The sequence below is a fragment of the Bos indicus genome, chromosome 4 (assembly GCF_029378745.1).
Source record: "Bos indicus isolate NIAB-ARS_2022 breed Sahiwal x Tharparkar chromosome 4, NIAB-ARS_B.indTharparkar_mat_pri_1.0, whole genome shotgun sequence".
NCBI lineage: Eukaryota > Metazoa > Chordata > Mammalia > Artiodactyla > Bovidae > Bos > Bos indicus.
In genome coordinates this window covers 107,983,568-107,989,210 of record NC_091763.1, presented here as the reverse complement: position 1 = coordinate 107,989,210, position 5,643 = coordinate 107,983,568, and the positions used below count along the sequence as shown (strand labels likewise).

The following is a 5,643-nucleotide window of genomic DNA, read 5'->3' as shown; positions in this document are numbered from 1 at the left end:
AAACATCCGAGTGTGGGATGAAAGTGGACAAAGTTATTCATGGATTCTGCATCTCTGCCTGTAGCAACAGTATTTTTAAAAATTGTTATGAATGTGGTTATATCACTAACGCCTGTTGTTCTGCTGTTATTGCACACACCTGGTGGAGTCCGAGGTAGAGTGTCTATTTTAACCTTTTGGGCTCCTTAGCAGTGGATAAAATAATTTTTCCCCCCTCTGGATCATCTTAATTCACCAAGTAGTTAAATGAAAAAGTAAATAAGTAGTTAAATTAAAAAGTAAATACGGTTGATAGAATTAAATATAATGAATGCAGCAAAACCTAACTAATTTATGGGGAGGAAAAGAGAGTTCTTTACAGAGTGTCTTGGGTGACTTAGTCTCGGAGACACAGAGTGATGAGCTTTGGTAGATACTCAGTACCGAAGTTCCAAGTAAACTCTTCAGGCGGGGGCAGTGATTCAAATGTTACTCCAACAGGAAATGACTCTCCTTGAACAGTACTCTCCTCAGGGCACCCTTGACCTCTGCATTCCTTAGGCTGTAGATGAGCGGGTTCAGCATGGGGTTGAAGAAACTGTGAAACAGGGAAAGGCTCTTCTGCTGCTCCTCAGGGTGGCGGGACTTGGGGGTCATGGACATAACAATGGCACTGCCAAGAAGAGCCTGACCACGAAGAGGTGGGAGGAGCAGGTGGACAAGGCCTTCCTGTAGCCCTCAACGGACTGGATCCTCAGGATGGTGGCCAGGATGTGCGTGTAGGAGCCCAGCAGCAGGCAGAGGGGCCTGACTAAGAAAAACATGCAGGCAACAAAGAGGACAAGTTGGTTGAGCCCGGTATCAGCACAGGCCAGCTTGAGGACAGACAAGATTTCACAGAAGTGGTTGATTTCATGAGGCCCACAGAAGGGCAGCCTCAGGACGAGACCCGCATGGACCAGGGCCAGGAGGGAGCCACATGCCCAGGAAGTCCCCTCCAGGCTGATGCCAACTCTCCAGCTCACAATGACAGAATATTGGAGGGGGTGGCAGATGGCCACACACCGATCATAGGACATCACCCCCAGGAGCAGACACTTGGTGTGAGTGAAACTCACAAAGAGAAAGGTCTGTGTAATGCAGCCAGCAAAGGAGATGGGCTTGGCTGAACTCGGGAGGTTGAGCAGCATCTGGGACACTGTGCTACAGGCGTAGGCCATGTCAGCAATGGCCAGGTGTGACAGGAAGAAGGACATGGGGGTGTGCAGTCTGCAGTCCTCACCTCACCTCACCTCACCAGTGAGGTGAGCCCCAGGATGACCCCATTCCCCAGCAGGGTGAGGACATAGAACAGGGAGAAGAGCCCAAAGAGGAGCATCTGAATCCTTGGGCCAAGACAAAGAGCCAGTAGAATGAACTCTATAACTATTGTCTGATTTTCTCCCATTTCACTATGAAAACTATAAAACAGGGTCACTTAGGACAGAATTGTTGAAAACCTCTAGACATTATTTCAAAGAATAGCGTTTTTAAGGGACATGATTTCAAGATGATGACTGCTGCTGCTGCTGCTAAGTCGCATCAGTCATGTCTGATTCTGTGCGACCCCATAGATGGCAGCCCACCAGGCTCCCCCGTCCCTGGGATTCTCCAGGCAAGAACACTGGAGTGGGTTGCCATTTCCTTCTCCAATGCATGAAAGTGAAAAGTGAAAGTGAAGTCGCTCAGTCGTGTCTGACTCTTAGCGACCCCATGGACTGCAGCCTACTAGGCTCCTCCATCCATGGGATTTTCCAGGCAAGAGTACTGGAGTGGGGTGCCATTGCCTTCTCCAAGTTATACATTAAGTTAATCATATAACCTGACATAGAGTTTTACAGAAAGGGATTGTGTCACCATGATAGGTTACCTAGAGCCACTGATGCGTGATGGGCAGAAAGAATGTCCAATCAAAAGAGAAGATAAAATAACCACGACATAGGAATCATTCTGAAGCTGCATGTGTCAAGTTACTAAGGCACATTCCTAAATGACGACAAGTTGCTAAGCTGCACATCTGTTACTAAGAGAATTTCTGGAATGTAGAAGTAATCAGTAAAGGAAGAACACCAAAGATGAGAATTAGAGTAGTCCTAGAGAGGAAATGTAATTCCAGTTTCTCAACAGAAATATCAACTGTGTTGCCTTCAGCAAATCAACCTTTGCTCTCTAGATGTAGAGCAGTTTACATGATAACAGGAGGAACGAAAAGATAAAGGGCAACTTTTATGACAATGTGATTGTTTAAGTTGCTAAGAAGGAATCAGTGGATATGCTCCACATGAACTCTAGTGAATACCTGTATGTTACAATGAGTGATGAAATCAAACCAACCATTGGCTGTGAATGTACTGATGCCATCATAGTTACTAATTTACCAAACAACTGTTTTGAATAACAACCTCTACAATTTGTAGGAATTGGGTTTGGGAGTGCTGCATGGCATTTGTGTATTGTGAATCTAGACCTTTTGTGCAAGGGTGTAAATGACCGTAAAGTCAGCACTCACACGTTGCTTTGAAGGCTGTGATGAGTGTGTGTGGACACAGGTGAAACACTTGAAGATGTAGCTTCCCATGTGCTACCTGTAACCCTACTACTCTACTCCTATTAAAAGAGAAAATCTAGGTCATAGAAAAAGTGGGAAAGGCCATACCTGGAACAAGTGTGTGGTAGGCTTCAGTGTTTGTGTGATGGTTTAGCATTTGCATCACGTACCATATGTGAAATTCAAAAAGACAAGACATGACAATTCATTAAAAAATCAACTTGGTCCTACTTCAGCAGCACAAGAACTGATATCTGCTTTACAGATAGCCAATTGTTTTTGAAAAGTAATTTAGTCAATTTGTCATTTTAGAGATGTGTATAGCATTCATTTGGTGGTTCAGTATTTGATGCTTCTGTGAATTGGTGATGTTTATTTGTCCTAAGTCCTGGATTACAGCTTCTGCAAAATACCATGTACAAATATAACATCTTTGCTGGTGCAAACATTTAGTTAGCACCTTACGGCTAGGCAAATATGACCTGAGGCTGATCTATTGAACTTGGGCCTGCTTATTATGGAAGAAGCAGCTTCTCCAGGATTAATGTACAGAAAGGTGCTTTTGTTGATAATATCCTGGTCTAGTTGTCATTAATATAAATTAATACCAGTCATTAATACCAATGGAGACAATAATGAGATACTCCCTGAGGAACTCGGAAAAAAGAGGAATAAAACTTGTAAAGTCCACTCATCGTGAATGGAGAGAACTGGAGAAGGAAAACAAGAGAACTGTGTAGACATACAACTGGAGAATTCTAAGTGCATGCAAAAAACTCCACTCAAGGAGCTTTGATGCAATCTCATGGAGGAAGGGCTTCCCTGGTGGCTCTGTGTGGTAAAGAATCTGCATGCAATGCAAGAGACCTGGGTTCAGTCCCTGGGTTGGGAAGATCTCCTGGAAACAGAAATGGTAACCCACTCCAGTATTCTTGCCTCAGAAATCCCATTTTCAGAGGAGGCTGGTAAGCTACAGTCCATGGGGTGGCAAAGAGTAGGACACAACTGAGCGGCTGACACTTTCACTTCACTGTTTTTCATGGAAGAAGGAAGAGAGGATCTGACTGTGACTCAGGAATCCAAATATAACAATCGTGTGAGGTCCTTATCTGTGGAAAGACTGAGGAATAAAGCAGGCAGTGATCCATGGGCCAGTGGTTATCAGCACATCTTCAGCAGTGTCCCGGGGTGTCTGGCCTGATGGGATGAGCGTGCTGTCCTGCAGCAGGTCTGTGTCTACAGTTCAGATGGCTTCAGTGATCAGGGATCAATACTCTCACTGGTAAGACCTCCAGTTAAGCACCTCCCCACCTTCCACCCTGATTCCATGCTCACCAACCAACCAGGAGGTATTGATTTGCCTTCTTATGCAGACATTTTGACAAAGAGGATATGCTGATAATCAAAGTTCTTGCCAATTTGTTATAACAAATAATTCCATTCAGGGTTATTTATGCCTGGAAAATCCCATGGAAAAAGGGGCCTGGTGGGCTACAGTCCATGGTGTTGCAGAGAGTCTGACACGACTGACCAACTAACACATCAATAAGTTATTAGCAAGACACAATTAAATCAACTGTACTACCAATTTCTAACACATGATGAAGGCTTATTTTTTTCAGGATTGTATTAAAAATCATTGTTCTAGGACAACCTTTTAAATTTATTTGGAAAATACATAAAACATAATAAAGCATTTAGCTGTGAAAATGCATCTGAATCTACCTCTTATAAAATGCTTAATCTCTTTTTAAAGTCCTCTTTTATTTCCTTTTGTAACTTCCAAGTTAATTACATAAAGAAAAAAGAAACACTGCTTACAAAGTAGGAATCTCCTTGAAACCTAAAGGCAGAGACAGGAGGAAGGAGGCCTATTGACTATATTAAAATTCTTTATGAAGAGTTGTCAACTGGATTGTAACACATCCCTTGTGAACAAAGAACAGGTGTATCCATTTCTGTAATTCTGGCACTTAGCAAACGTTTACTGAGTGGACAAATGAATGAATGAGACACATGAGTGAATGAATGCCTAAATATTGAATGCTTGGACCATCCTTGAACTGGGTCTGGTACTTCAGACTTGCTTAAATTTTTCTGAGCATCAGTTCAGTTCAGTCACTCAGTTATGTCCAACTCTTTGTGATCCCATGGACTGCAGCACGCCAGGCTTCCCTGTCCATCACCAACTCCCAGAGCTTGCTCAAACTCATGTCCATGGAGTTGGTGATGCCATCCAACCATCTCATCCTCTGGCGTTGAGAATAATCATACTAAATTAAGGACATTCTTCCCAAGGCCAAAAAGAATGCTGTCTAAAGTTTGGTAATAACAAGTGTAGAATCTCCAAAATATTTAAGCATTGAACACCTGAAAAACACTTCTACTTTCTTTTTTCCCTCATATTTTATGCTGGTGGTGGTTTAGTCACTAAGCTGTGTCCAACTCTTTATGACCCTGTGTACTACAGCCTGCCAGTCTCCTCTGTTCATTGGATATCCAGGCAAGAATACTGGTGTGGGTTGCCATTTCTTTCTCCAGGGGATCTTCCCAACCCAAGGGTTGAACCTGCGTCTCCTGCCTTGCAGGCAGATTCTTTACCAATTGAGCCACCAGGAAAGCCCTATTTTCATTCTACATGGCATTAGAAGTCTCTTACTTGAACTCAAATGGATTAGTTTACTAAAGATTATGAGAACTGAAAGATGAGACTAAGAAAGAAATGAAATTCCAATTTTCAAATACAACATTCAAGCATCATTTTATGCTATAATGATGCATCTGATATGTATGTACAAGTTAGCAATTTAAAAATTGGCAAATTGTTTGATGACTAATACATTATCCAGGATCTCTGTGGTTTCAAAGTAAATATCTAAGATTGGAATCATTTCTTTATACATGAACAAACCTGTCAGCACTATATGGGGCCTCTGTTTCAAAAAGTAAAATTTAAGATCTGGTGGGCTGACAAACTCTTTTCTAATGTTGTGGGTGTGAGTCACAGAGCATTCCTAAAAACAAAAGCTATTTTCAAACCCCCAGTTCAACCCAAGTGCTGCATGCTTACTTCCAAG

At 42.6% G+C, this 5,643-nt stretch overlaps 1 pseudogene; it reads right to left on the bottom strand.

The window, feature by feature from the left end:
* Positions 1-468: 468 nt before the first annotated feature.
* LOC109558027 (olfactory receptor 2A1/2A42-like) lies at positions 469-1,426 on the bottom strand (annotated as a pseudogene).
* Between the last annotated feature and the right edge of the window lie 4,217 nt (positions 1,427-5,643).